A 7,314-nucleotide genomic window follows, 5' to 3' on the forward strand; every position below is an offset into this window, starting at 1 on the left:
ATGCAGATGATGCTACTCTCTTTGCATCAATTCCATCCCCTGAATGTAGATCTAGGGTTGGTGAATCCCTTAATAGAGATTTAGCTAGAATTAGTGCATGGTGCAAATTATGGGGTATGAAGTTGAATCCTAACAAAACTCAAAGTATGATTGTAAGTAGGTCAAGGACGGTGGCTCCTCAACATCCGGATCTCAGTATTGATAATGTTTCTTTAAATATGTATGACTCTTTCAAAATTTTAGGTGTGATTCTCGACAGTAAATTTACTTTTGAGAAACATATAAGGTCTCTGTCTTCTTCAATTGCACAAAAAATAGGCTTATTGAGAAAGTCTTTCAAGATTTTCGGTGATCAATCTATTCTGAAGAAGTGTTTTAATTCTTTCATTCTACCTTGTTTTGAGTATTGTTCTCCTGTTTGGTCTTCAGCTGCTGATTCTCATCTTAATTTGTTGGACAGAAACTTACGGTCTATTAAATTTCTTATTCCTGATCTAGATATTAATCTCTGGCACCGTCGTTCAATTAGTTCATTATGCATGTTGCATAAGATTTTTCATAACTCTGACCATCCTTTACATTCAGATCTCCCTGGACAATTCTATCCTGTTCGTAATACTAGGCAGGCAGTTAATTCTAATAGCCAGGCCTTCTCCATCACGAGACTCAATACTACGCAGTACTCTAGAAGTTTTATTCCAGCTGTTACCAAGTTGTGGAATGATCTTCCTAATCGGGTGGTTGAATCAGTAGAACTTCAAAAGTTCAAAGTTGGAGCAAATGCTTTTTTGTTGACCAGGCGGACATGAGTCTTTTTATAGTTTATTTATGACATATTTGTTTTTGATGTTGTTAATAGTTTATATATGACATGTCTGTTTTGACGTTGTTACTGTTTTTAGAATGATTTATTGTTAATTTGTTCTCTTCATTTATTTATTTCCTTATTTCCTTTCCTCACTGGGCTATTTTTCCCTGTTGGAGCCCCTGGGCTTATAGCATCTTGCTTTTCCAACTAGGGTTGTAGCTTGGATAGTAATAATAATAATAATAGTAGTAACTCGGGTGGATCGCTCCCGAAGGGCATCCCCTTGAGTGAGTTCTACCGGCAATGCCACCATTCCAGGGAGGGTCTCGTGTTTGGTAGGACTGGGATTAGAACTTGTTGTGAGTCCAGTTGGCACCAGAGGTTCTTCAGGTTCCATTGTATGGATCTGAGCCTTACCCTCCCTTGGAAAACTAGTTTCTCCAATGAGACCAGGTGACCTATCAGCTTCTGCCAGTCTTTCGCTCTCCTGGGGCGCTCTGAATGGGACGGCTGAATGATATGCATGAGGTTTCTTATCCTGTCCTCCGAAGGGAAGGCTTTTCCCAGAATGGTATCTAATGTCATTCCCAAGTAGTTCATTCTGGTGGATGGGGATAGATTTGACTTCTTCGGGTTGATTACGATGCCCAGATCCTTGCAAAACTGGAGGAGTTTTCTCCCTTGTTCCTCCAAGAGGCCCTTTGAGGCGGAAAGAAGCAATCAGTCGTCCAGGTATCGGATGAGGCGAATGCCTCGTTCGTGAGCCCACACTGAGACAGTCGTGAAGACTCTCGTGAACACCTAGGGCGCTGTTGACAGTCCGAAGCAAAGGGTCCTGAATTGCAGGATCTGGGAACCCCATTTCACCCGGAGGAACTTTCGACTCGAGGGGTAGACCGGAATTTGGAAGTATGCGTCCTTGAGGTCTATGGTCATCATGTAATCTTTCTCCCTCAAGGACAGCAGGACTGACTTCGGAGTGTCCATTTTGAAGTCCGTCTTCTTGATGAACTTGTTGAGACCCGACAGATCTATAACCGGTCTCCACCCCCCCGTCGCTTTTTCTACCAGGAACAGGCGACTGTCGAAACCTGGCCCTGGGAGAAAAACTTCTTCCATGGCGCCCTTCTCTAACATGGAGGACACCTCCTCTTGAAGGGCGGTCCTCTTTAACGGGTCTTTGGGAGCTAGCCATTCCGCCCGGCTGGCCGGGATAAGAGGGGGTGGTTCTGTTAAGAACGGAAGTCTGTAGCCCTCTTTTAGTACGGACACTGTCCAAGGCTCTGCTCCCTGAGCCTTCCATGCTTGCCAATGAAGTCTGAGGCATCCCCCAACCCGAGGCTTGGGCGGGGATAGGGGGCCTCCCACTCTATCTTCTTCTGGAGGAGCGGCCTGATCTGCCTCTCCTAGAGGCAGAGTAACCCGACCTGAAGGAGCTTGAGGGCGCTGGAGCTCCCCTGCGGGGGGGCTGAGGCGTTGCGGACCAGGAGGAAGAGGGAGCCTCTCTCCTCGTAGTGCTGGGAGAGGCTTGGGACGTCGCTGCACTATCCGAGACGGACCTCTTGTAGGGCGGTCTCCTAGAAGGCGTAGGTCTGGGGATGTTAAGACTCCTTCTTCTTCGAGACCTTCTCCATGATGGCCTCTAGTTCCTTCAGGGGAAACAAGGACTCTCCCCACAAGGGTAAGCTCCGTATGGCCCGCGCTTTCCTGTCTGGTACCTTCCGGGACACCTTCGTCAGTACGGTGTCTCTCTTACAGAGTACCCAGTTAGCCGTCAGAGCGAGCGACTGGCAAGTTAAAAACTTAAGGGTTTTACTCCCGGAGGTAATAAGGTCTCTCAGGAGGCCTTGCTGGTCAGGGTCCGCGGGGTCGAACGAGGCTTGTACCCCTACCAAAGTGGAAGCCCACCAGTCCAGCCAAGAGGAGACGTTCACTAAATCTCTCGACATTTCCTCCATCATGGAGGCCTCTGCTGGCGAAAAACAGACCAGGGCCGAAGAGGCCCTATCGTCTGAGACGCCCTGACTCAAGATGTCGATGGAAGACTCCACCTTACAGGGGCCTGGGCGACGTCCCGCTGGTACATAAACCTTGCCTTGGGTTCTGAGGCCCTGGAGCAATTTCGAGGAACTCTGGGTTTTGGGGGCTTCGGCATCACTAGCCACCACCTTGTCCACATACTCCTGCCCTAGGACCAGATCTCGGGCTAGAGGAAGCGCTAGAGACGTCTTAGGTTGGGTAGGAGTCTGCATAATTCTTAATAGGCTTGACCTCCAGTAATCCTCGTCTGTAGCTGTAGGTTCCTCGATTTTGTGGTGCCTTCTGATAAGGCCAACCACCCTCCTATAGGCCGAGTCCTCCGTTGGTGAACCCTCCCTTCCGTCAGCCGAGGTCTCGGCTTGGGGCCGGGGAGCTGGGTTACCGGGCACGCCGACTGGACGTCTAGCTCTTGGTGCCAGGGGCGCCGTCCTACCGAGGTACTGGATCTCATCTGCGGGGACGTCCGCACCAGGGGCCTGGGTTAACGCAGGCATCACTGGTTAAGCGGGGACTCTCGTCCGCCCTAGGGCTCTGGGTGCCGAGGACGCGGTTCCCGTGGGCTGACCCGACAGCGGGAACCGCTCCTTCCGACCCGAAGGCCGCACCAGCTGGGCTGGTTCGGCCAGGCCGCCCGACGAGAAGCGCGTTTCCCCCCGCTGGGCGGGGTGAACCGGAGGCTTCGAGGACTTATGCCTTCTTGTAAGGTCTTTCCTGCGAGCTAGGTCGCGAGGGTCAAGGTTGTGTTTTGAGGATGGCATCCTTGGCGAACACTCTCTGGACCGGCGGTCCGAGGAACAAAGCACCTTTGAGTCCCGGGGTACGAAGACCCAGGCGCCATCAGGAGACCTACTCCTCCTATACTTACGCCCTGGGGAGCGAGAGCGCTTGCTACTATACCGGGAGCGCGACCTCTAACGGGAACGCTCGCTCCTGGACCGCTCCCTCCGACGAGGAATAATCATCCGACGAACCCGACGACACTGTGCTTATCGCATGTCGGCCGGTAGCGGGGATTGCGGGGGACTTCTTCGGGCGTTGAGGGCCCGAGGTCGACGGCTGGAGGAAATCTTCGGGGACTTCCGTGAGGGGGGCCGGGAACGATTCAAAGCGTTCCATGCCCAGGAGCCAGGGGTCCAGGGCCACTTCCATCCTTAAGGGTGACTTACCCGGCGTCTTCGGAAGCCTCCAACCGAAGGCATCATTACCCGAAGGTCGTAACTTCTTCTGGTTGTCTCCGCCTAACGAAGATCCACAAGCACAGGCCCATGAGGGCGGCGAAGATACAGACACCGCGTTACTACCCCACAAGGGGTCATCGGAGGACGCGTGCCCCCCGAGCACAAGGACCGACTCTCCGGACGCACTACTGGGTTCTTCACTAGCCCTAGAAGGGCCCGCAATCGGCACTGCACCTTCACTAGGTTCCTGGGGAAGGACGCCTTGTTCTTTCTCTACACCAGACTTACCTCATCCCCTACTCTGTGTAGCCTAGGGGACGGCGAAACAGAGGCCCCGTCGGACCGCTCACTGGGTGATGATAGCGGCGAAGTAACACTAGCTTTCCTGGGGGAACGTTTCACCGATTTTCTCTTTTTCGTACCGTACCGTACCCACTGGATATCGCTCCAGTCTACACACTCGGGGCACGTATCTGCTGACGAACAAACCCTTCCCCTACAGGAGGAGCAAAGGGAGTGAGGATCCACTTCGGGCTTGGAGAGGAACGCTCCACACGATTTACCGGCTCTAGGCCCCGGACAACGGCGGATTTGCTCCATAATGCACACAACGCAAGACACAAGCACGAAGGGAATCAATGAAAACACTGGGTAAGCACACGGGTGTGGAAGGTGAACACACAGGAACACCCGGGAAAAGTACACTGGAAAACACAAGTTGCCACGCGGGGAACACGTGGGGCACTAGAACGCACACAAAGGATCGATAGAGAACGAGGGCGACGTGTTTACACGTCGCGACCAGAGAACTTACTGATGAGGCTGACCCGGCCGGACATCGACCTACGATAAGCCTACCCTCGGGGCACATTCCTTAATGCCGGGGGTAGGCCTCCTTAGAAAACGGGGTGGGGGGTAAACTACACAAGACTCTGGTCGGTAGAGAGGAGGTTACTGGTAACTCCTAAGAAAGTAGTTCGAGGTAAGTATTCGTGTTGGAACAAACTAAGATTACCAATAGCAAAGGTTACCACAGCAAAGTAGTCTTGGCAAAGTCATATGATAATCTCAAGAGATACACAGATATTCTATACATGCCGATCATGTGGGTGAATATTTTGATGACATAGGACTATATTACATTTAGGTGAGCAACAACAGGTATATAGTCACTGAAGTATGTTATAAATGTAATCAATTACAAAAATAAATTAAATTACAATAAATTACCAACATAGATTGAATGCCCCTCTGAAGAAACATCCTCTTGTAAAAGCAGTTATAATTAAAGTGAAGGGCAGGAAGAAAATAAATGTTGTAAAATAACAACCGGCTACTTATGCCACAATTACTTTGAAGCTCTTATTTGGTTCAAAATGCCAACTATGATTACAATAAACAATTAACAGAAAATCTCGCACAAGTTATAGAAAACAATATATAACAAAATCTACCATCAGTTTTCCAAGAACAAACAATGGACATTGGTGACATCAAAGGTGTTCACATTTTAGTCGATTTATATGTTAGCCATTAAGCCCTACACCCATAAGCCATACAAAGAAACACGCCAAAACGACCAGCACTCGTCATTTCTCATAAGGAATTTTTGTTAGGCTAAAATTTAAAGAATCACACGGTTATGAAGGGTGCCTCAGGTTATCCCCATAAATCTGTGGGGTTGTGTGTAGGTGGTTGGGTCACCGATTTTGTCTTCCAAAATACTTGCCCACTTGACTAATGCACATAGCGCAATATGTACAGCTTGCCAAAACAGAGGAGAAATGAAATAATGTTTAACTATGAGTGCAGCGAGCCACAGGAAGCGTAGACTAGTAATTGAATAGGGGTGTATGTATGATAGCGGCCACCTGTATGTATTATTATGTCTAACTTAGATTATGAGGGTTGAGGAAGGTGTTAGCCCCCGTTAGATAAGTCGGTAAGGACACAGATTGTAGGTTAGCTTAGGAGGGAAAGTTTAAGTTAGTTGATGTTCATTTTAAATGAACACATGAGGAACTGTCCGCTGATATACAAAGGCTCCATTGAATAATTAGCGTTAGTTCATTAACCAACATACTCAGAGATACAATAAAACATGGGTGATGACGATATAAAGGATTCTCGTTTTCTATAAGAGCAGCAGACCTGTTAACCCAACGATCTACACACGTAGCAATCTGGGAATTGGTAAAATGGGATTCAAAACTGCTTTTAATTAGCCTGAACCAACACGGACACACTTATATACAGTCCTTTGAAATTGAAACTCCCATTTCCTATGTCGCTAATCTACATAGTATACAAACTAATTTTAATATAAATTAATTTCATCAGATTCTTACCAAAGAAGTACACACCACTGTGAAAATTACCCATTCAATCTTGAACTGCTACCCATAGATATATTTTCTTTGGTATAATTGTAATTTTTAATTTTAGGTTAAGGTGATTTATAGCACATATGTTTAATGATTTTAATTGTGATATATGGTTGGGAACTATTATAAATCCAGTAATTTCATGGACTACATTGTGTATAAAATACTGTAAATATCCCGATATGTATAATAGATTCATGTTAATAAGTAATTATGTTTATTGTAATTTTTAATGTAGAATTTGTGGTCAATAAAAATCTATCTATCTATCTATCCAGAAGGTTACCCATAATGTAAAACAATTGCACTGCACCTATACAGTAGGTCAATTTACGGACAATAGTAATAATTCATATGCCTATTATCAAATTTTCCTTTACATTTCTATAAATAAAAAATACCCTTATCCATAAACTAATAATATAGAAATATTGCAAACCTTTCCCTTGTCAGTCCGCCCAGTGTTGACATTTCCTGACAAAGCAAGATAGGACTTTACCCACAAAAAAAGGCACTGGAATGACACTTTATCTTCAGTAAATCTATATAATAAATATCAACAATAATATTAGGACTGAGGAAGGGTACATACCTTTACTATTAAGAAAATCACACTATTATATAGGAAGCTCAATACACCATCAACAAAATGTCATATCGACAAGTTTCAGTATGAAGTACCCATCAGAAATTGTCACAATATAAAATGGGGTGTCTAAATACTTGGCTCAGTTTAATGAATGCAAGGGCTATTTTCGTAAAAATATAATATTTATCATTGCATTTTTACTTTAAAATGTTAATAATCACTTATGTTTCAATTGTATATTTTGTTGCATACAATTTATCTTCTTTAATTGGTAGCATCCCACGAACTGGAAAGAGTACCAATTTCTACTTAAAT

The 7,314-nt window shown here is 46.2% G+C and overlaps 1 protein-coding gene across 10 annotated transcripts in view; it reads right to left on the bottom strand.

Moving 5' to 3' along the window:
- fry (Protein furry) overlaps nt 1-7,091 on the bottom strand; it is a 232,115-nt gene extending 225,024 nt beyond the window's left edge. For 9 of the 10 annotated variants that reach the window (XM_068359034.1, XM_068359032.1, XM_068359035.1 and 6 more), the window contains exon 1: nt 7,003-7,091. The gene's annotated coding sequence lies outside the window, so the exon portion shown is untranslated. Of the gene's footprint in view, nt 1-6,849; nt 6,868-7,002 lie in introns of those variants that run through there. The other variant, XM_068359030.1, reaches the window with a different exon arrangement.
- Nucleotides 7,092-7,314: the final 223 nt, after the last annotated feature.

Source organism: Palaemon carinicauda, chromosome 35, assembly GCF_036898095.1.
Source record: "Palaemon carinicauda isolate YSFRI2023 chromosome 35, ASM3689809v2, whole genome shotgun sequence".
In the NCBI taxonomy this organism is placed as follows: Eukaryota; Metazoa; Arthropoda; class Malacostraca; order Decapoda; family Palaemonidae; genus Palaemon; species Palaemon carinicauda.